At 40.8% G+C, this 24982-nt stretch overlaps 1 protein-coding gene across 1 annotated transcript in view; it reads left to right on the top strand.

The window, feature by feature from the left end:
• The window catches only part of LOC117803535, an 88666-nt gene that overhangs the window by 24480 nt on the left and 39204 nt on the right, over positions 1-24982 (top strand). The gene's annotated exons all lie outside the window — the stretch shown is intronic.

Genomic DNA, 24982 nt, shown 5'->3' with positions numbered 1-24982 from the left:
ACTACGGCTTTGTAGTATATCTTGAAATCTGGGATAGTGATGCCTCCAGTTTTGTTCTTTTTCAAGATTGCTCTGGGTATTCGGGGTCTTTTGTGGTTCCATACAAATTTTAGGATTATTTGTTCTAGTTCTGTGAAGAATGGTGTTGGTATTTTGATAGGGATTGTATTAAATCTGTAGGTTGTTCTGGGTGGTATGGACATTTTAACTATGTTTTTCCAATCCATGAACATGGAATGTCTCTCCATTTCTTTGTGTCTTCTTCAATATCTTTCATAATGTTTTATAGTTTTCAGAGGACAGGTCTTTCACCTCCTTGGTTAAGTTTATTCCTAGGTATTTTATTATTTTTGGTGCAACTGTAAATGGGATTGTTTTCTTAATTTCTCTTTCTGCTACTCCATTATTAGTTTATAGAAATGCAATGGATTTCTGTATATTGATTTTGTGACCTGCAACCTTACTGAATTCCTTTATCAGTTCTAGTAGTTTTTTGGTGTAGTCTTTAGGGTTTTCTATATATAGTATCATGTCATCTGCAAATAGTGAAAGTTTTGCCTCTTCTTTACCAATCTGGATACTTTTTATTTCTTTTTCTTGTCTGATTACTGTGGCTAGGACTTCCAGTATTATGTTGAATAAAAGTGGTGAAAGTGGACATCCTTGTCTTCTTGATCTTAAAGGAAAATCTCTCAGTTTTTCACCATCAAATATGATGTAGCTGTGGGTTTTTCATATATTATGTTGAGGTATGTTCCTTCTAAACCTATTTGGTGAGGGTTTTTATCATGAATGGATGTTGTACTATGTCAAATGCTTTTTCTGCATCTTGTACAGATAGTTATTATCCAGTACTCTAAATGAAAATAATTTGCCTTTTATTTATTCATTTACGGTCTACTAAGTCAATCTTTTAAAAAGTTACTAAGTATGCATTTGAGAAGAAAACCAATTCCCAGAAGTAGTATTTATTTGAAGCGATTCCTTAGAAAGTTCTGTAACTACATGATCTACTTTGAGTAAACACCACGTGAAGCCCTAGGTTCAGTTGCATTGGCACAATTTCAGTTCTCTGTTGACCAAAATCAGCCCACATGTTGCTCCTCATGCACTTATTAGATTTGTTATGTTCTTAACTACTACTGTTATGAAACAGATTCAAGCCATAGGTGGAAAGCTGCTAATGAACTGAGCACCCAGGTATAATTCTGTGTGTCCTGAGATAATATAATTAAGAAAAAAAGGTATTATATGAACCATCTTATAAAAGGAAGAATAGCGAAGTGGTGAAGACCTGGAGTCTCTCTGCCTGAATTAGAATCCTGGCTCTCTATTGCTTTCTACATGCATGGCCTTGAAAAAGTTACCCAACTTCTTTAGAGCTCCTTTCCTTATCTGCCAAAAGGGGAATACCAATGTAACAATACATAGAATGAGCTAAACAGTGTCCAGCATTTCATAAACACCCAGCAACTACTAGCAATTATTATTTTCATTGTAAAGAATATGTGGAAGAGAAAGCAAATGGTTATTTCCCTCTGGTAATCACTATTGGCTATTTAGAGTATATCCTCCCAGAGCATTAAATATGTAGGCTTTTTTTTTTTTAAGATTTTATTTATTTATTTGACAGAGAGAGGGAGAGAGAGAGAGCACAAGCAGGGTGAGCAGCAGAGGGAGAGGGAGAAGCAGACTCCCAGCTGAGCAGGGAGCCCAATGCAGGGCTCAATCCCAGGACTCTGCTATCATGAGCTGAGCCAAAGGCAGATGCTTAACTGACTGAACTATTTAGGCATGCCTAAATATGTAGTTTAAAAAAAAAAAGATTTATTTATTTATTTTAGAAAGAGAGAGAGTATGCACGTGCACACACATGAATGGGGGAAGGGCAGAGAGAGAGGGAGAAAGAGAGAATCTCCAGCAGACTACCCTCTGAGCATGGAGCCAGACATGGGGCTCGATCTCACAACCCTGAGGTCATGACCTGAGTCAAAATCAAGAGTCGGACACTTAACAGAATGAGCCACCCAGGCGCCCCTAAATATGTAGTTTTAACCAAAAAAAGCAGTATTGCAACAGGAATGTTAATGCTATGTTAGCAATGATTTGGTTCAACAAAACGTAAGTGTATAGTTTACAAATAGTTTTTCTAAGGAAATTTATTTCAAAACCTGGTTTCTGTATTACTTCATGGTTTCTCAGTAGTAAGAAAGATACTGGAAGAAAAGAAAAGATGATATAGTTACTGAAGAATTCATGATCAAATGTATTTGGAATTCACACACTGTCAGTATGAATTCATTATTCATGACAAGCATTCTGGGTGAACAGCCGAACTATGGTGCTGAGTTTCTCTTTAACTCACTCTCTGTCTCTCTCTCTCTCTCTCTCTCTCTCTATATATATATATATATATATATTGTATTTTAGAAATCGCCCTTCTATGTATTCTATTTCTGGTCATTGAGAGGAAAGCTGTTGCTTAGCAACCAGTGGTTTCTGCTTGGCTGATGTGTAAAATGGAAAGCCGTGCAAATAAGAGGCAAATAATTCTGTCCATTAGGAGTGCTAAATTACTGGCTTTAACAATTAAGTTGGCTCCCAACTTAGTTTATGGTTCCTTGCGTGGAAAATATAAAATATGAAATGGAAGCTCTATCATGATATTTACTAATTATTTTTAAAGAACACATTGGATTGGGGGAGGTTAAGATGGTGGAGGAGTAGGGGACCCCTTTTTCAGCCGGTCCCCTGAGTTGAGCTGGATAGGTACCAGACCAGCAGGAATATCCACGGAATCAGCCTGAGACGCAGGAAGATACATCTGGATCTCTACAAATGAACATCTCCAGCGCTGAGTATCGAGGTACGAAGCGGGGAGCCGTGAAACCGCGCACAGATATCGGAAGCTAAACAGAAGGGGGAGGGAGCCGCCGTGTCAGGGCGCCGGGAAGCGGTAGCCACCTGCAAGGGGGAGCGGACAGACCGCGGACCCGCACGCTTGAGACAGCAGGCTGAGAAGGGAGCTCCGGGAGCGCACGCGGGACGGCTGGCGGTTGGCGGGCCACCTGCACGGGGGAGCAGGCGGACTCGCGGACGGCACCCGCGAGACAACAGACTTAGAACGCGAGCTCCAGGAGCGCGCGCGCAGGGCGGCTGGCGGGCCACCTGCACCGGGGAGCGGGCGGACCGCGGACCCGCACTCTGGAAACGGCAGACTGAGTCCGTGAGCCGGGAGCGTGCACCACCAAGCATCTCACGGAGCTCCGGAGCTCCGGTGTGCTCACTGGATCGAGGCTGAGACCGGGAGCTCCGGGAGCGTCCGCGGGGCGGCTGGCGGCTGGAGGGCCACCTGCACGGGGGAGCAGGCGGACTCGCGGTCAGCACCCGTGAGACACCAGACTGAGACGGGGAGCTCCGGGAGCCCGCGCGGGGCGGCTGGCGGCTGGCGGCTGGCGGGGTTGGAAACACAAAGGACAGAGACGTGCCGGCCCTGGAAGTGAGGGCTGGGACGCCGGGTGTGGGGCGCACAGCCCGGGATGCTGCAGGGTTGAGCAGCACCAACAGAAACAGAGTTAAAGTGGCCAGAACATCAGTGGAGAACGATCCGCGATCCCTCTGTTCTGAGACAGAGGCTGAATTTCAGCCGCTGCTGCTCTCTCAGAAGAGGCATAGCAAACCGCCAGGGAAAGCCGCCAGAGAACAAAAGCCCGGAAATACCGGCTCACAGGGTGCCCATCCCCATCCCCCCTCGCAAGGGACACAGAGACTCTACCCAAACAGGGTTTTCTGAGTACCGGCAGGCAGGCCCCTCCCCCAGAAGGCAGGCTGAAAAATCAAGAAGCCCACAACCCGGAGCGCCTGAGTGGCGCAGTCACCAAGCACCTGTCTTCGGATTAGGGTGTGATCACAACGCTCCGTAAGGAGTCCTTCATCGGGCTTCTCCACCGGGAACCTGCTTCTTCCTCTCCCACTCCTCTGCTTGGGTTCCCTTTCTTGCTGACTGTCTCTCTCTCTCTCAAATAAATAAATAAACTCTTTAAGGAAGAAGCCCACATCCCTAAGATCTCTATAAAACAAGGGCGCACGGCCTGGGTCCCAGTCAACACTTGGGCTCTGGACAACCCTGCAATCTCTCTTCATCAGAATGACGAGAAGGAGAAGTCCCCCCCAGCAAAGAAAAGATAATGAGTCTGTGGCCTCTGCCACAGAATTGGCCTCGGCCACAGAATTAATACATATGGATGTATCCCAATTATCAGAAATGGAATTCAGAGCAACAATGGTCAAGATGATGAGTAAACTTGAAAAAAGCATCAGAGAAAGCGTTGCTGAGAATATAGAATCCCTAAGGGCAGAAATGAGAGCGAATCTGACAGAAATTAAAAACTCAGTGGGCCAAATACAGTCAAAACTAGAGGCTCTGACGGCCAGGGTCACCGAGGCAGAGGAACGCGTTAGCGAATTGGAGGATGGGTTAGTAGAAGAAAAAACGAAAATAGAAGCTGGTCTTAAAAAAATCCACGCCCACGAATGTAGATTACGGGAGATTACTGACTCTATGAAACGATCCAATGTCAGAATCATCGGCATCCCTGAAGGGGTGGAGAAAAACAGAGGTCTAGAAGAGATATTTGAACAAATTGTAGCTGAAAACTTCCCTAATCTAGCAAGGGAAACAAGCATTCGTGTCCAAGAGGCAGAGAGGACCCCATCCAAGCTCAACCAGGACAAACCTACGCCACGGCATGTCATAGTGCAATTCGCAAATATTAGATCCAAGGATACAGTATTGAAAGCGGCCAGGGCAAAGAAATTTCTCACGTACCAAGGCAAAGGTATCAGGATTACGTCAGACCTGTCTACAGAGACCTGGAATGAGAGAAAGGCTTGGGGGGGCATTTTTAAAGCTCTTTCAGAGAAAAACATGCAGCCAAGGATCCTTTATCCAGCAAAGCTGTCATTCAGAATTGATGGAGAAATAAAGACGTTCCAAAATCGCCAATCATTAACCAATTTCGTAACCACGAAACCAGCCCTACAGGAGATATTAAGGGGGGCTCTATAAAGGTAAAAAGGCCCCAAGAGTGATACAGAGCAGCAAGTCACAACCGATACAAAGACTTTAAAGAGAAATGGCATCATTAAAATCATATCTGTCAATAATCTCTATCAATCTAAATGGCTTAAACTCTCCCATAAAACGCCACAGGGTTGCAGATTGGATAAAAAGACATGACCCATCCATTTGCTGTCTACAAGAGACTCATTTTGAACCCAAAGATGCATTCAGACTTAGAGTAAGGGGATGGAGTACCATCTTCCACGCAAATGGACCTCAAAAGAAAGCTGGAGTAGCAATTCTCATATCAGATAGACTGGATTTTAAACTAGAGGCCATAGAGAGAGATACAGAAGGGCACTATATTATTCTTAAAGGAAGTATTCAACAAGTGGATATGACAATTATTAATATATATGCCCCCAACAGGGGAGCAGCAAGATACACAAGCCAACTCTTAACCAAAATAAAGAGACATATAGATAAGAACACAGTAATAGTAGGGGACCTCAACACCCCACTATCAGAAATAGACAGAACACCCTGGCAAAAACTAAGCAAAGAATCAAAGGCTTTGAATGCCATACTCGACGAGTTGGACCTCATAGATATATATAGAACACTACACCCCAGAACCAAAGAATACTCATTCTATTCAAATGCCCATGGAACATTCTCAAGAATAGATCATGCTCTGGGACACAAAACAGGTCTCAGCCAATACCAAAAGATTGAAATTATCCCCTGCATATTCTCAGACCACAACGCTCTGAAATTGGAACTCAACCACAAGGAAAAACCTGGAAGAAACTCAAACACTTGGAGGCTAAGAACCATCCTGCTCAAGAATGACTCGATAAACCAGGAAATCAAAAAACAAATTAAACAATTTATGGAGACCAACGAGAATGAATACACAACGGTCCAAAACCTATGGGATACTGCAAAGGCAGTCCTAAGGGGGAAATACATAGCCATCCAAGCCTCACTCAAAAGAATAGAAAAATCTAAAATGCAGTTTCTATATTCTCACCTCAAGAAACTGGAACAGCAACAGAGGGACAGGCCTAACCCACTGACAAGGAAGGAGTTGACCAAGATTAGAGCAGAAATCAATGAATTAGAGACCAGAACCACAGTAGAGCAGATCAACAGGACTAGAAGCTGGTTCTTTGAGAGAATCCATAAAATTGATAGACCACTGGCAAAACTTGTCCAAAAACAAAGAGAAAGGACTGAGATTATTAAAATTATGACTGAAAAGGGAGAGGTCACGACCAGCACCATTGAAATTGCAAGGATTATTAGAAACTTTTATCAACAGCTATATGCCAAAAAACTAAACAATCTGGAAGAGATGGAGGCCTTCCTGGAAACCTATAAACTACCAAGACTGAAACAGGAAGAAATAGATTTCTTAAATAGGCCAATTAACTATGAAGAAATTGAGTCAGTGATAAACAACCTTCCAAATAATAAAACTCCAGGCCCAGACGGTTTTCCTGGGGAATTCTACCAAACATTCAAAGAAGAAATAATACCTATTCTCCTAAAGCTATTTCAAAAAATAGAAACAGAAGGAAAGCTACCAAACTCATTCTATGAGGCTAATATTACCTTGATCCCCAAACCAGGCAAAGACCCCCTCAAAAAGGAGAATTACAGACCGATTTCTCTAATGAATATGGATGCCAAAATCCTCAACAAGATCCTTGCTAATAGAATCCAACAGTACATTAAAAGGATTATCCATCATGACCAAGTGGGATTCATACCTGGGATGCAAGCATGGTTCAACACTCGCAAATCAATCAATGTGATACATCATATCAACAAGAAAAGACTCAAGAACCATATGATCCTCTCAATTGATGCAGAAAAAGCATTTGACAAAATACAGCATCCTTTCCTGATTAAAACCCTTCAGAGTGTAGGAATAGAGGGTACATTTCTCAATCTCATAAAAGCCATCTATGAAAAGCCTACTGCAAGCATTATTCTCAATGGGGAAAAGCTGGAAGCCTTTCCCTTAAGATCAGGAACACGACAAGGATGCCCACTCTCGCCACTATTATTCAACATAGTACTAGAAGTCCTTGCAACAGCAATCAGAAGACAAAAAGGGATCAAAGGTATCCAAATCGGCAAAGAAGAAGTCAAACTGTCTCTCTTTGCAGATGACATGATACTCTATATGGAAAACCCAAAGGAATCCACTCCCAAACTATTAGAAGTTATAGAACAATTCAGTAAGGTGGCAGGATACAAAATCAATGCCCAGAAATCAGTTGCATTTCTATACACGAATAACGAGACTGAAGAAAGAGAAATTAGGGAATCCATCCCATTTACAATAACACCAAAAACCATGCGTTACCTTGGAATTAACTTAACCAGAGACGTAAAGGACCTATATGCTAGAAACTATAGATCACTTTTGAAAGATATTGAGGAAGACATAAAAAGATGGAAAAATATTCCATGCTCATGGATTGGAAGAATTAACATAGTTAAAATGTCCATACTACCCAGAGCAATCTACACTTTCAATGCTATCCCGATCAAAATACCGAGGACATTTTTCAAAGAACTGGAACAAATAGTCCTTAAATTTGTATGGAACCAGAAAAGGCCCCGAATCTCCAAGGAACTGTTGAAAAGGAAAAACAAAGCTGGGGGCATCACAATGCCGGATTTCGAGCTGTACTACAAAGCTGTGATCACAAAGACAGCATGGTACTGGCACAAAAACAGACACATCGACCAATGGAACAGAATAGAGAACCCAGAAATGGACCCTCGGCTCTTTGGGCAACTAATCTTTGATAAAGCAGGAAAAAACATCCGGTGGAAAAAAGACAGTCTCTTCAATAAATGGTGCTGGGAAAATTGGACAGCTACATGCAAAAGAATGAAACTTGACCACTCTCTCACACCATACACAAAAATAAACTCCAAATGGATGAAAGACCTCAATGTGAGACAGGAATCCATCAAAATTCTAGAGGAGAACATAGGCAACAACTTCTATGACATCGGCCAGAGCAACCTTTTTCACGACACATCTCCAAAGGCAAGAGAAATAAAAGATAAAATGAACTTATGGGACTTTATCAGGATAAAGAGCTTCTGCACAGCCAAGGAAACAGTCAAAAAAACTAAGAGACAGCCCACGGAATGGGAGAATATATTTGCAAAGGACACCACAGATAAAGGACTGGTATCCAAGATCTACAAAGAACTTCTCAAACTCAATACACGAGAAACAAATAAACAAATCATAAAATGGGCAGAAGATATGAACAGACACTTTTCCAATGAAGACATACAAATGGCTAACAGACACATGAAAAAATGTTCAAAATCATTAGCCATCAGGGAAATTCAAATCAAAACCACACTGAGATACCACCTTACGCCAGTTAGAATGGCAAAGATAGACAAGGCAAGAAACAACAATTGTTGGAGAGGATGTGGAGAAAGGGGATCCCTCCTACATTGTTGGTGGGAATGCAAGTTGGTACAGCCACTCTGGAAAACAGTGTGGAGGTCCCTTAAAAAGTTAAAAATTGAACTACCCTATGACCCAGCCATTGCACTACTGGGTGTTTACCCCAAAGATACAGACGTAGTAAAGAGAAGGGCCATATGCACCCCAATGTTCATAGCTGCATTGTCCACAATAGCCAAATCATGGAAGGAGCCGAGATGCCCTTCAACAGATGACTGGATTAAGAAGCTGTGGTCCATATATACAATGGAATATTACTCAGCTATCAGAAAGAACGAATTCTCAACATTTGCTGCAACATGGACGGCACTGGAGGAGATAATGCTAAGTGAAATAAGTCAAGCAGAGAAAGACAATTATCATATGATTTCTCTCATCTATGGAACATAAGAACTAGGATGATCGGTAGGGGAAGAAAGGGATAAAGAAAAGGGGGGTAATCAGAAGGGGGAATGAAACATGAGAGACTATGGACTATGAGAAACAAACTGAAGACTTCAGAGGGGAGGGGGTGGGGGAATGGGATAGACTGGTGATGGGTAGTAAGGAGGGCACGTATTGCATGGTGCACTGGGTGTTATACGCAACTTAATGAAGCATCAAACTTTACATCGGAATCTGGGGATGTACTGTATGGTGATTAACGTAATATAATAAAATAAAATTAAAAAAAAAATAAAGAACACAGATTGATTCACAAGATGTTAATTAGTGTATAAAAAAGGGGTAATTCAAGGATAAAAAAATTACTTAAGTTTTGAAATATATGCTTAATGTTTCAAACAAAATATTTACATCTTAAAACTAAAAGGGTGAAAACTAAAATATATATACTGAATTCTCAAATTACAGCCAACAAAAAAATATGTTTATACCCTTATAAAGCTTTCAGCATGATTTTATATGTATTTTTCTCCCTTCCTTTCTAAAGATTTTGTTTATTTATTTGGGAGCCAGAGAGAGCCAGAGAGAGAGCATGAGTAGAGGGGAAGCGCAGACTCCACACTGAGCAAGGAGCCCAATGTAGGGCTTGATCCCAGGATCCTGGGATCATGACCTGATCTGAAGGCAGATGCTTAACCGACTGAGCCAGCCAGGTGTCCCTCCTTCATTCATTTAGGTCTTTAGTATAGATTACTCACTAGGAAAAGAGAGGTCACATCATATGGTGGTAAGAGATTATATAGTGGTGAGAGTCCCTTGTCTGCTGCTAACAAACACTGACTCCAAAGCTAAAGAATATTTATTGGAATGAGGATTTGGTGGTGTTGATGGCGAGCTCAGGACTGATAGAATTTTGGGGATTAAGGCTTGGAAATGTCCTGGAGTTTTAGGCACTTCAGGATATTTCTTGTGGCGGTTGCTGTTTCCTTCTGTCTTAATGTTTCAAAAGCCCAAGGGAGAGCACCTGCTGGCTAATTCCTCAGGTGCCTGCTCTTTGGCTGGGGTGAGTGGGGGACCAGGAAGGATCTGGTGTTTTCAACTTCCATGGAGGTATGCAACTGGATTTATAGGGCTGAACACTACCCAGGAGACTTCTCTTCCCAAAAGTAAATCTGGGTCCTATTAGAAATGAATGTTGGAGATGTATATAGAGCTATAAATATATGCATATTTATACATACGAGTGTGTGTGTGTATGTATATATATACACACATACACACACACACACACACACACACACATATATATATATATATATATGGTGGAAAATGTTGTGTAAGACTTACTTGTAGTAAGTCTCCAGGGTCTACAGATCAACTCATCTATGACCTAATTACTTCTGTCTTCTGATGTTCCTTACCTCTAAAGTGATATAAAAATCATCAGCTTCATATATTTACTAGGTACTATAAAATTATCATTGATTTAGTGGTATCTAGGTCATTTTAGAGAGGTAATATGTAAGTACAGTTAGAATTTATGAAACAGTAATGTTTGCATATTTTTGTATGCAATTTAAGTCATTAATTTTTATGATTTGAAGCCTTATTTATCTTTATACTATCACTGAATATCAAGGACATTGAAGAAATCTGTAGAATCACAGAAATTAAAACAAGAATTAATTAAATCACAAATAAAATTAAACCAAGGTTATTGAGTGTAATTTTTTATACAATGTAGAAGTAAACCAAGAGGCAATATGCCAAATAATTCCTTTACATAACTGGATTTTTGATTGAAAGAAAAAGCTTGATTAGATGGTGAAACAGTTTGCACATATTTCTCTGGTAAAATATTTGGCTTTCACTTACTTGTCTATTAACAATATTCCTTGTCTCTTAACCTAAAAAAGCCTCTATTACAATTTGTTCCATCAGTTGGACTATTTTGGTAGTGGCCAGTGAAAATAGTCAAGCTCTCCAAATCTTCCCTATGTGTTAGGATACCAGGTCAGCTCCTAAAACAAAGATCCAATAATGGTCTCAAGATAGAAATTTTTTTCTTTCTCACAGAATAGGCAAGCTTAGGTAGACAAGGGCTGATTTGGCAGTTTCATGGTGCAAACAATTAGGCTTTTTCTATTGAGTTGCTCTGTCATCTTCAACATAAAGTTTCCATAAAGTTTTGTGGCCTAATATGGCTGCCTTTGCAACTGCCATATCTGCATTCCAACCAGTGGGAAGTAGAGAAGGGCAGAGGGGAGGGCACATATCCCTTTAGCTTACATATCATTGGCCAGAACCTAGTCACATGATCATACCTAGCTGTAAAGAGCTGAGAAACATAGCTCTTAGTTGGTGGGTAAGTTCTATAACAATAGAACTTTACAGTAGAACTATAACAATAGAACTTACTATAGGGTAGAGTGGAGGTTTTCTGCCATATCATCTCATCACAAACATATTACTATCTTATTGTGCTAAAACAGAAAATGTCTACTTATTAAAAAAATAACAATAGCAACCCAAATGTCTACTCAAAGAAACAAGCCCTAGAGGATATTAAGTAATATTATAAAATGATGAATAAAATTCTTCCACAGTGTATTATCTTCACATGAATTAAACTGTTGTCTTTCAAACTATTCGGATAATATACATTGTACCAAAGAATTAATTAACCTACTGGCACCCCAGAGTTCTAATATCCTTAGAGAGCGAGAAATTAAGGACATGTTAGGTATAGTCTGCCACTTTCAGACTCCTCATATCATTGGCATGTTCCTGAAATCCTGTATAAATGTTTCAAATGGTCCTCAGAAAAAGACATGGTCTTATATCAAAACCTTTAAAAACGTACATCCCTGTGATCCAGAAATTCTACTTTTAGGAGTTTTTCCTAAGGAAAACATTAAGGATGCAGAAAAAGATTTATCTATAAGGATATTTACTGCAAAACTTTTTGTTGTAGAAAAAAAATCAGAATAACCTAAATGTCCCCCAAAAGGAAAGTGTGTACATAAATCGTTATGTCCATACAACAGAATAGCACACCACCTTTAAAAATGATAGATGAGAAATATATTTATTGACATGGAAATTTGCTCACCACAAATCATTAAATGAAATATATAGATTAAAAAGCAGTATATACAGTGTTATCCAAATTAAAGCTATACATTTTTTGAAGTGTTATAAATTAAAGCTATAAATATTCTTAACGAAGTCTCACCAAAATACAAAAAATGGTTATTTCTGGGTGGTGGTATGATAGGTCATCGTTTAATTTTTTTTTGCTTCTTTGTATTTTTGAAATTAGCAAAAAAAGAACACATATCATTTGTATAATAACAGTTTTTTTTTTAACTTAGAGAGAAATTAAAAGTTGTATTCTCTTAACTCTCAGCCAGACTCAGAATGGTGTAGGAAGACAAACATTCTCCCAGCCTGATCTCCAGGGAGGCTCTAGTTCTGGAAACAGTCCTTCCCCAAAGCCTCTTTGGCAGTTTGGGCACCCCAGGAGCAGTTACATATCTCACAAACAGGGCCAGATTTTAGATGGCTTAAAGTCCAAGAGCATAGGTTTTATTCTTTAAGTAATAAGACACACTGAAAGTTTTTAAGCAATGATACAGAATAAGGATATATTTCCTCCCTCTGTCTTAAGATTTTCTACATCATAGGTACTTAGAAAACCATTGCTGAATGAATAAAGGAGAGATCAGATGGGTGAAATAATGAAGAGAAGAGAGAATATTTTGATGGCCTAGAGCAGAAGATCTGTGGAAGTACATTGGCAGGATATGGCCAAAGACTGTATGGAAGAGAGTTGGCATTTAGGACAACTCTGGATTTGGTGTTTAGAGACCAGAAATGAATGACCACAAGAAATTGGAAGTCCGAAGGATTAGCTTTTACTGAAAGCTAATGAATTTCAGCATTACTGAAAGGTAATGTTACTTGGTTGTCTATGAATAAGGAGACATGGAGCATGGAGTTGGAAATGAGAGTTCGGAAATCCAGTAAGAGGACTGAGATCTTTATGGAGAATTAAGAATTATGCCACAAGCAGTCTGGTTGAAATTTGGGGGTGGATGTTTAGAGAGAAGGATGTGGGGGATTAAGCTGACCTGCATTTACGGGCAAAAGAACATAAAGGGGTTGCTGATGAAGCAAATAGGGAGACTGGTCAGTGAGAAGGACCCTTCTCTTCCTTCCTCCGTGCCTGAGATGGTTGTGTTCAAGAGCTTTTACAGCATCTTGTATACCCTCCATCAGCAAGTTCTCCCACAGAGAACTTAAAATACTAATGGGGAAAATTTCAAACATATCCAAAACATTGAGAATAAGATCATGAACTCAATGTACCAATCGCCCAGTATATCTGAGTTCAATAAATAAAGCAGAACCACCCGGACGTGTGTGTGTGTGTGTGTGTGTGTGTGTGGTGTGTGTCTAAATATAGGTTTCCCTAGCTATCCGAAAGTAGAGCATTCCTATGAAATTGTCTGCAAGCCAAAATGGTGTAAAGCAAAAAAGCAATGACCATTCATTTATACGGAAAATTTTTTTAGTGTTCCCAGACCGAAAAAAAATAACCTCTCTTAGACTTTTCCAATACCTTTGGCCACATCTTGCCAAAGGATGCACAAAATAAATCAAGATAAATCACAGATGCTCACAGACATAGTTCAAAGCTATGGTGGCTTGATGAGATGCTGAGTGTAGTTCCCCAGGGAAGGAGCTTGGCGGTGCCACTCTCGCTGCCTGGGATACTCACTGCCTCTATAACAGCTCACTGCAAGATAAACCCTGAACATTATTTTTGCTTTTTGCCTTTTTTTTTTTTTTTGCAAAAGCTAAAATCCTCTTAGGATTTTATTTGGCTAACCAAAACAAGTACTAATGTAGGTCTTTCATCAAAGCAAAGTGGCATAACATAAACTTTCAAAAGTGGGGGATGCCTGTATACATCTATATGTGTGTATGCTCGTACAGTCTTGCAACTGCGGGGCCTGGTTCCATAGTATCTGTAAGGCTGTTCTCCTTGCATCTGCTGCTGGAGTTTGAAGTGCCTGGGACAGGCAATCAGGAAGGGAAGATGGTTGTAAAGTGGAGGAGAGCAAGAGCAAGCTGGGGCTGGGAACTTGGAGGATAGACTGAAACTTGTCTTGCCTCTGACCTTGGTAGTGTGGGTGTCCTGCTGAACTCAGGTGCCTTCATCAAAGAGCTAGACACACACACCTTGCCCTGGAGTTGGAGAAGCTGAAGAAAGTTCCAAGAGTAGGTGAAACAGATGTAGGCCTGTCCACTGTCTCATGCCAAGCTGGGGAATGAGCAGATAAACAATATGTATGGCTATAAAAATAGCTGCAGCTTTACTTCCATTCCCTCAGTTCCACACAAGAATGGCTCCAGTGGACCACCCTAACCAGAAACAGAGAGGGAAGAGAGTTCTGGGAAGTAAAGTTCAGTCTAGCCAAGCTGACACATTGTGAAGCCACCACACCTCCTTGCAACAATTACCGTCCCATGGCGAGCCTTATTTCATCAATTCCTCCACCTCCTTCCTGTCTTCTGTCCATTTGGGGGGAAGAAAATCCTAGGCATCATATCATTTTATCTTCTAATCATGTTGTACTTTAAAAGTTGAGATTTTCTGCGTCTAAACCACGAGCTGCTTCAGAAAAGGATCCTTGTCTTAACTTAACTTGCACCTGGCATGTATAGGTATCTTATAAATGCTTGTTGACTGAGTGATAAATGCTTTTCATGTGCATGAGTAGAAGTCCAGCAAGAACAAGTTTGATGTTGTAAGGCAGGCTTTGCCCTGAGGAACTGGATTCAAGCGTTGCTACCTCCATGAAGTCAATCCTTTCTCCCTAATGCCTCCAGGTTGAAATACCCACTCCTTTAAAGGTGCCCAGTGGTGTACATTGTTCATACTTCTGCCACAGTCCTCATATACTTCATTTTTAATTTGTTTACATGTCTTCCCGTTTTATTAGATCTAAGCATCTTGAAAGAGAGAACCGGGCTATTTGACCTCTCTGGCTTTTATCTTTTAAAATTATCAAACGTGAAACTATAATATTGGCCCCCCTCCTCAGGATTCCTGTGAAAATTTCTCATGAAGGGAAAGAGGTGGACTTTCCTGTTTTTAAATTTCTACTGCCTTGGGTTCATAGCAATTACTTATATATAATTTTCCATTATGCCTGATATCTTCAAGGTCAGTGCATGGCGTAATATATGTAAGAGGGTTAAGAAACTCTCATCAGGACGATGGAGGTGCTGCTTTTCTCACAAGAATTATGAAAGGATCATGAGTCCTTCTACCTTTCACAGTAGTTGGGACTCTTGACTGCAAGTGACAGAATCTAACTTGAACCAGAGTAGACAAAATGGCAACTATATTAGCTCACATAATGAAACTGCCAGGAAACAGGAACCACAGAGCCTGGGGATTTGGTGGCATAAGGACTCACATCTCCCTTCTACTCATCCTTATATCCCTTTGTATGCTGACCTCATTCTCTCAAGCCTGTTTTGCTCACAGGGCTGACGTAGCCCTAGCTTCTCTGAGAGGAAAAGCCTCATTTCTGTAGACCTTAGTTAAAAAATCCTGAGAAAGGTGCTCACATTTGTGGGAAAGGTAGGGAGAAGGATGGGTTATATGAGGGGGTACTGTGATTAGCAATCATCATCAGAACCATGTAGTTGGGGTGAGGTTGGACCAGTTCCCCCAGAGAAGTGTGGTATGGGGTCCCCAAAGCAAAAGCCAGCCACTTCACCTGTGCACCTTCTAACTGCAAAGATTAGAGCAGATATGAAGTGCTAAACAGCAAACAAAATTCTTTTGCTAATTTTACAAACATTTATCACTGTGCTAGGTGCCACAAGATAAATGAAAGTGAACAAGAAATCATCTTTATTCTTAAGAAGTTTATAATACATGGAGGGATTAAAAAATGCATAGGTAATCATGATTCAAAGGAGAATACTATTATCGCCAAAAGCACATGAAGTGCTATAGAAAGTTCTGTACAGAGGGAGAGACCATATTGATTTGACCAAGGTAGTTGGTTGGGACTTCATGGAACATCAGGGCTCTGATGAACACAGATGGAACTTTGGACAAGTAATGAGCAGATACGTCATCAGCTGAAGCTGCAGGTGGAGGTCTCCTACTGGGGAGAGGTGTGCAGAGCATGTTTGGGGACCTGCAAGGAATCCAGCTGCAAGCTGGAGGGATGATTTAAAGTCATATTATGGTGGCCCTTGACTGCCGAGCCAAGGGATGTGTACTAATGAACCCTATGCTTTCTCTCACTGAAACCAATGGGAGCACCAAATGAGTCCATGGAAGCAAAAATTTGATCTCTGGGTATGTTTCACTGCAGAGCTCTGATAGTGAGAAGAAAGCATGGCAGTATCTAAAGGAGAAACGGGTGTCAGCTACACTGTTATTGTCAACATGCCTGATGTTAGAATATATACAAAAGGCCTACAAAAAGTTGATAACCTATAGCTTGAGATGGGAAAATTAAACAAGAACATAGTTTTTAAAGCACTGGATAACGTAAGCTAGTAATTCTCATAGTGTGAGCTTGGGACCAGCAGCAGCAGCAGTGCCTGGGAATTTGCTAATAATTCAGAATCTTGGGCCCTATTTTCCACTTACTGAACACAAACTCTGGGAGTGGGTTTCAGCAATATGTGTTTTCGGTTTGAGGACTTCTGTGTACTAGGCTGAAAAGGACACCCCAAAATATCCACATTCTAATCCCTGGGACCTGTCAATGTTACTTCATTTGGAAAAAGGGCCTTTGCAGATAGGATTAAAGATCTTGACACAAGAGATTGTCCTGGGTTATCTGGGGGGGGGCACTAAATGCCCTCACAAATGTCCTCATAAGAGAGAGACAGGTAGATAATACAGAAGAGGCAGAGGTCCTGTGCCCGGGAGGCAGAGACTGGAGTGAAGCAGTGAGGAGCGAAGGAATGCCCACAACTACACAGAAGCTAGAAGAGGCAAGGAATGGACTCTCCCTCAGAGCCTGTGGATGGAGTGCAGGGTGGCCTTGCAGACACTTTGATTTCAGCTTGATGAAATGGATTTCAAACTTCTGGTGTCTAGAACAGCGAGACAATAAATTTCTGTTGTTTTAGGCTACCAAGTTGTGGTAATTTGTTACAGCAGCCACAGGAGCTAATACACACTAAAATAAGAAAAAACTATAGAATAAAGTACTTAATTCCTGGATTCTTATAATAAGAAAATGTACTTGCTATTACTTTAAAATTCTAAAAATAGTTATTCTTTTGTGTTTAGTAAAATTTGCCACATCTAAAACATTTTCCTAACACAGTTTGCTCTTGAGTGTTAAAGTGTAATAATTTTCATAATGTTAGCATCAAAGATGGCCTTTGTATACCTTCATTTCCCTATGACAGCTAATCCTGCAGGAAATGAGACAAATTCTGTTGGGTTGAAGAAAAAAAAAACAGGAGACATTTTGCTTATAGGTAAGATTTGCATGAATTACGAGCTGTGATAAGTCTTCCTTTATGGATAAGAAATGTTCTTGAAAAATAATAACATTTATTTATGGGAAATGCTTCAGAATAAATATGAGAAGATTTTCTATCTATAATTACGCTACTTGATAAAATATTCAAGCTCTTTAAAAAATACCTGGAACATCGTAATACTTGTAATAACATTTCTCTTGTGCACAATGCTTCTCAGATCATACACACACACACACACACACACACACACACACACACACACACACACAGAGTAATCCCCCCTTATCCACCGTTTCGCTTCCACAGTTTCGTTACCGCCGTCAGTCGCGATCAGGAAGCAGACGATCTGCCTCCTGACGAATCATTGGAAGGTCAATAGTAGCCCAACTTTACATCACAACCCCTGCGTCATTCACTTCTTTTTGCTTCGGCTTATCCCGGGGGCATTTTCTCATCCCACGTCATCACAAGAAGGGTGAGTGCAGTACAATAAGATATTTTGAGGGAGAGAGAGCACTTCACATTACTTTTATTACGTTTATGGTTTTATAATTGTTCTGTTTTATTATTACTGTGTTAATCTCTCACTATGCCTAATTTGTAAATTAAATTTTATCATAGGTGTGTATGTATAGGAAAACATATATAAGATTTGGTTTTATCCATGGTTTCAGGCCTCCACTGGGGGTCTTGGAATGTGTGCCCTGCAGATAAGGGGGGATTACTGTATTCCCGTTTAATCCTTGCGACTACTAGATGGGCTGTGCAGAGCAGGTATTTTATTTTTCTTATTTTACAAATAAGAAACAATGATGCTCATAAAAGTTAAATGACTAGCCCAAGGCCACAAAAAGGTAGCTATTGGATTTGAGATTAGAAAATAGCAAAATCTGTACAATGCTATTTCCAAGGATCCGGGTTTCCTTGGCTGCCCTCAACAAGGTGTATTGTATTTGTGGTTAATTATGCTATGGCTAATTATGCCATGGTTTAAAGGACTTGTGGTCTGTTTAATTCCATCCGATAGGCATTTGCTGAGCATCTCTTGCATGCCTAGAACTGCGTTAGTTAATATGGGGCCCTTTGTAGAAAGTGCTGGACACAGTCCCTGCCCTCACAGAATGCACATCGCTATTATGCTATTACTTACGAATACTTACGTATAAGAAATGAATAGGAGAAAGAATAAAATCAAAGGTCATAATCTGGGAGACTTTATGCAGAAAACCTTGAAGAATGGATCTGACTCAGAGAGGTGAAATGTGGGAAAGCATTCTGAGAGTCAACAGGATGTGTGTGTGTGTGTGTGTGCACGCGCGCGCTCGTCCATGACTAGGTGTGTGTAAATGTATTTGAATACTGGGTCATAAAGTTCCTCTTAGGAAAATGTTTTCAGAATGCAAGGTGAAGACACAGTCTGCAAATAGGGAAATCAAAGTAACACACAATAAAGTGACAGAATTTAGGAGAAGAGGTTAGCAGGAGAAAGAGGGGAAGGGAGGAAGTAGAGAAGGGAAGGTAAGAACAGAGGAGGGCAGAGCCTGAGGAGAAAGGACAGCAGTTAAGTAACCTTTGGGGCCAGGGCGGTTGAAGGACTCTCAAGAACAGGGCTAAAAAAAGAAAAAAGAAAATAAAAGAGCAAGACTATTTAATTTCTACTTTTAAATTACTTTTGGTGCTTCCATGTATATCTTTGCCATTGCCTTGAATCTTTCACAGAAGTTAGTTATACCCAGAGCCTTGAGTCGGTAATACTTGGGAAAGCACATACAGTGAGGTATGTGTGTGAAGGAAGCAGGGTCATGTCTAGCATGAGGCAACAGCAATCTAGCACTCAAGCAATGCCAAAGTTGTTGGCAGAGCAAATTAAGTTGGAGCCATTGGTAACAAAGAGAAATCTAGGTACATTGTTTTCCTTCCCCCCAAACCTTGGAGAAATTGGGAAGGATATTGAGTTTTCCATTTCATGGAGTTTGGTGTTCCAGCCAACTTTGTTTGAGCCATACTAACCCCTGCTTATATGTGGGTTACACCAGCTTGTGGTCAGTCACAGCGACGCTTCAGTCTCTGCTTCATTGGGCTCCTCTGTCACCAAGGAAAGGCCTTTCTGTTTGCTGAAAATCACCAGGCGAGTTAGCCAGCTCCTGGAGGAGGAGGTAGAATTAAATTGGCTAAGGGTAGAGTCTCCAGAGAATGACTCAGGTTTGGCTTCTCTTGGCTCCGGAGCCTGTTTTCTGTTTACCAGGGGATTAATCATGGTTTCCAAATTGGTCTGCCAGGACGCCAGCAGGACTGGTTAAAGAAAGCAGAGGTGCTGAGTTTGGGATTTTTCCATGCCCTGGTTGGTGATTTTCAGCAGGAAAATGAAGGGATAGGATTCTTCCTTTCTAGCCTCACAATGACTTATTGAGGGTCCTGTAACTCATCTGATTCTGGTCACTTGTCCCAGAATAAACTCACCAGAGTTATAGCAACTGAGGTGAGATGCCTGACTTCTTTCTTTTTTGGTCAGCATTAAGAGTGAATTTGTAGTGTTTATTAACCAGATTTGGTAGATATTTAATTTAATTCACCCTAGCAACTATTTAATAAATAGCCCGCATGTGCTAGGCTACAGAAGGCTAAAGCTGGTATTTACAAGGATCAGGGAGGGTTTGGAAATACATAGAAAATAAATAAATAAATAATAAATAAAGGAATGAATGTACACTTATATACAACATACATATGTACGTACATACATCGTTAGTCCTTAGAACGGATTTGAGCCTTTTTGCTATTCGTTACAACCCTTTCATATATTTATATATAAGCAGTGCATCAACATAATATCTTCTTGCGCTTGACAATGATATCATGGGAGAAGTCTTTTTAGAAGCAGTAATGGTCTTGCTCTCATTTGTTGGGTTGTTTACCATAGGAGGTGGTTTGATTGCTTTGCACTGTTACTACTTTCACAGATACTGAGACAGGTCCCATTTTCCCCATGAGGGCAAAGAAGCTCTTGAAAACACCAGAGAGCATTTTTAGATGGAGAATTTATTTTTCAATTAGCTGAAATGACTTTAACTAATTTGTGATAATGGTGCTTCTGAATTTAATATGTAGGCGTTTATCCTTATATGGACAAGAATAATCTCTAGCTGGGGAAAGTTGTATTAATCTCACAAAAAGATTTATATTGTGAAGTAGATTGGTAAAAAGAAAACTGTGACAGGTCTGTTATGGTATTTTTTGCTTTATCAGTTTTTTTCTTTCAAAGTAGTAAAAAAATTAGGATAAAGAAACAGGTTACTGTATTATAACATTGCTATTTGGGTCCTGATTAACCTGCATCTCTTCAAGTGCTTGCTTTATATAAATTTACATTTGCAACACATAGGGACTAGCATTGTGTGATATATGCTATGATCAGAACATAGACAGAGAGAAAGATAGACAGATGGACAGACAGCAAAGAAGTACTCTTGCTAATTTAGTCTCCAAACCCCACTGACGCCTGAAATCCCCCTTCCTCCGTAGTGTTGGGCATAGTTCCTTTCAGCAGTGTTTTGTGTGTGTGCTCCCGACAGTGATGCTACCTTAAGGAGCACTAATCATCAGGAAGTGTGGCATATTCGAGGAGCATGTTTTCACCTTTTCTGACACCTTTTCTCTATGCCATTAGTCTGGCACTTCTTATTGGGCAAGAATGGCGATAACCAAAAGTCCATTTGATATTCCCAACTGACGAGATAGAGAAGAAAGAGCAACAATGGTAAATATTGGAATAAGCATTCTCACACTCTCTTCTGGATCTGACTTATGTTTGCAGAGGTCAAGCACACAGAGCAAGTAAGGACAAAAATGGCAAGTAAACTTGAATTCCTGCATCTGGGATTGAGAGTTAAGGAGTCTAGCTTCCAACTACGTTGTGGACTTGCTGAATCCTGTGCCTCTGTGATGACCAAGTGAAGGGAGGATGGGATTACATCAAAGTTAGAAGGCTCCTGGGATGCATTCCTTAGGAACCGTAAACTGGGGTGTTTAAATCAGGCTGCTTGGAAAAGCTGCAAGAGTTCCTGCTGTAGAGGCAGTGCCCATGGAAGCAAGAGTTAAACAGGAGTATTCAGTGAAGGCAAAACCTTTTAAAGATCATTTTGAAATCTAGAGCTGGAAAGGCTTTAAAGGTCATCTGACCTACCTCCCCATCTGCTGTAAGAATTCCTCTACGGGATCTCTCAAAAGTTGTCATCCGCTTTCTGCTTGAACACCTATCATGACATGGAATATACTTAAATACCCATTTTGGTAGTAGGCTTTCTAGGCATATTTATATATTCCCCGCACATATTTATAATCATCCAGAAACATCCCCTTCAGTGTGGTAGCCAAATAACCTTTTCCTTCTAGATTTCCCTATTTTTGTGCAAAAGCACATGCTAGATACTATAGAAAGAATACAGGGTTGAATAACATTGAGTAGAATCCTGGCTTTAAGGACATTTCAGTCTAGTGGACGAATTTAGGCACAAGATGCACTTTGCCTGGGAGGGATAATCAGGGAAATTTCAGAGAAGAAATAGTCTGTGAGCTTAGCCTTGAAGTGTGGGTAAAATTTGGAAAGACCTTTCCAAGAACAGCCTAGAATATAAGCAAAGTTCTATCACATGGGAAAATAATGCAGTAGAATTCAGGTTACTTGCTTAAGGACTCTATTTCCCAGGAGACAGCAGCGTGGAGCTTTCCATTAAAGGACTTGCTTTTGGGAATGTAGATTATAGCACCCTTTGATTTTTCAAAGATGATGTTAGTAGTTCTCTTTTTCAACAGAAGGTTCCTACTAAACCATATTTCCTGTCCCCAGAGTGATCTTATACTGAATAAAGAAAGGAAGTAAATAGAGTTCCAGAAAGCAACCTTAAACCAAATTTATTTTGAAAAATATTCAAAGGAGGCATTTTTAAAGTACTTTAATTCAGATTTTCTTTTTTTAAGGAACAAAAAGCAAGTAGCCCAGACAGTATCCTATAGAATACAAATGCCATCTAGGAGGGAGAGCCTGGGCATACTTGCAGAAGTTTGAAGTCTGAGGTTTTTTGATTAGCATTCCCTGGATGTGCCATATGGGTTACTCATGGCCCGAATATAAGCTCTTTTGTTCATCGCCCCCTTCCTGGTCTAGTCCTGACCCAGATTTGCTATGTTTCTTTGGGTTTGCTTACTGAACACGGAGGAGGGATATGGTCAGTGGCTAAGCCATGGGATAGAACGCTGCCCCTTCCACCACTGACTCACAAGGTGACTGGGCCAGCTCACTTCCCCTTCTGATGTTTCTGTTCCTTTGTGTATAATGGACAATCTTCACTTCACTCCACGGAAATAAATATGTATATTTGTGAGTATTTTTTGAGACAAGAATGGAAAGGAGAGTAGGTAAAGCACAGAATCACTTTCAATTCTATTACTATTGCACCAACAACACCCATGGGATATTCCATCAAGGATAAATAGCAGCTTTCTCAATGCTGGCTTGTTTATTGCAGGGTAAGAACGAAATCTTGGGCTAACCGACTTATAGTCCCATGTTGACTCACTTCCTTGCCTTCCTCCTAGCTGCGAGAGCAATAGGGCCAGTTGCCAAAGGGCTTTTTTGCCTTCCCCAAACAGGGTTGGTGTTTCATTCTTGAGTTCAGTCTGCAAGATAGATTCTTATTCTTCTACAGATACAGAGGTGCATTGCTTTCTGCTATAGGCTGTTTACAGGATGAGTTTAGTGAATAGTAAATATTTGCAAACAAATCAGATTTCCCCCCTAGTTGGAGTTATTATTTCAGAAGAGTTTCTTCTTTGTGTTGAGTTGACTTCTCAGCCTTCCTATTTAAAATTATAACTTGTCTTTTTTTTTTTTAAGTTTTTATCTATTTTATTTGAGAGAGAGAGCAGGAGTGTGAGCGGGATTAGGGGCAGAGGGAGAGGGAGAGAGAGAATCAAGCCGATTCCGAGCTGATCACAGAGCCTGACACAAAGCTCGATCTCAGGACCTGGAGATCATGACCCGAGCTGAAATCAAGAGTGGGTCACTTAACTGACTAAGCCACCCAGGTGTCCTGTAACTTGTCTTTCCTAGCAAAATATTTGACCATATATTTTTAGCAGTTTGATATATGTTCTGCATAACCTGGGCCACCTGCTTAGCTCTCCAGTCCTCAGACTTCTCTCCATACTCAGTTCCTTAGTGATTTGTATACCTGTGGCTTTAGATACCAACTATTCATCGATTCCAATAGATTTACGTACCCAGCCCAGGCTTCTCACCTAAAATCCAGACTCATATTCTATCATTGGTGACATCCTCATTTGGATTTCTAGTAGGGATCTCAGACTGAACATGTCCAATACAGAATGGCTGATCTCCACTGCCTCCCAAACTGCCCCCCATCACAGCAGCTCAGCCTTCCACGTGCTCACTCCATAGTTTGGTTGTCAGACTTAACCACCTCTCCTTCTCTCACAATCCACTAACTGTCTCCTAATTGGTCTCCCCGCTTTCTGCCCGCGTTCTTTTATGAATCATTTCCCAAACAGCAGCCAGTGCGATCCATTTACAAATGAAGTCAGAAATCGTGTCACTGCTCTGCCCAAAGCTCCTTAACTGATCTGAGTTAGTAATTGATTCTTAATCACTCAGAGCACAAGCAGAAACTCAGGCCCTGGTATCTTTTTCGATTTCATCTCTGCTCCTCTCCCCTTGCTCACTAGGCCCTGCCACATCACTCTCCCTGGAGGTTGCCAGACATGTCCGTCCCCGAGGCCTTTGCATTTGCTGTTTCCTGTCCTGCGATGTTCTTCCTATAGATACCCTCACGGCCCACTGCCTTGCCTTGTTCAGGTTTTTGTTCAAATGTTATATTCTTACTGCATTCTTCCCTGAATTGCTTCCCTGCCCTGCACTTCCCCCCCCTTGCCCTGCCCCTGTTTTCCCCTATCACCTTTCTTTACTTTTTTCTCCATAATTGTCACCACAAAATGCTGGGTTTCTCTACCTTGGCATTATTTTTTTTTTAAGATTTTATTTATTCATTTGAGAGAGAGAGAGAGCTTGAGCAGAGGGAACAGTAAGCAGAGGGAGAGAGAGAAGTAGGCTCCCACTGAAGAGGGAGCCTGATAGGGACTCTATCCCAGGACCCTGATCATGACCCGAGCTGAAGGCAGACACTTATCCAACTGAGCCACCCAGGGGCCCCACCACCTTGGCACCATTGACATTTTGGAATAATTCTTTGTTGTTGGGGATTACTCTGTGCTCTGTAGGATGTTTAGAAGCATCCCTGACTTCTTACCCACTAAATACTAGCAGCTCTTTTCTTCTTCCCAGTTGTGACAACCGAAAATATATCCAGACATTGCTAAATGTCTCCTGGGGAGAAAAATCATCTCTGGTTGAGGACCACTGATCTAATACAATATGTGTTTTACCTATTTATTCACCTCCCTTCCTCACTGCT

Source organism: Ailuropoda melanoleuca, chromosome 8 (assembly GCF_002007445.2).
Source record: "Ailuropoda melanoleuca isolate Jingjing chromosome 8, ASM200744v2, whole genome shotgun sequence".
NCBI lineage: Eukaryota > Metazoa > Chordata > Mammalia > Carnivora > Ursidae > Ailuropoda > Ailuropoda melanoleuca.
Note: the sequence above shows the minus strand (reverse complement) of the source record. Positions and strands in the feature narration are given on the sequence as shown.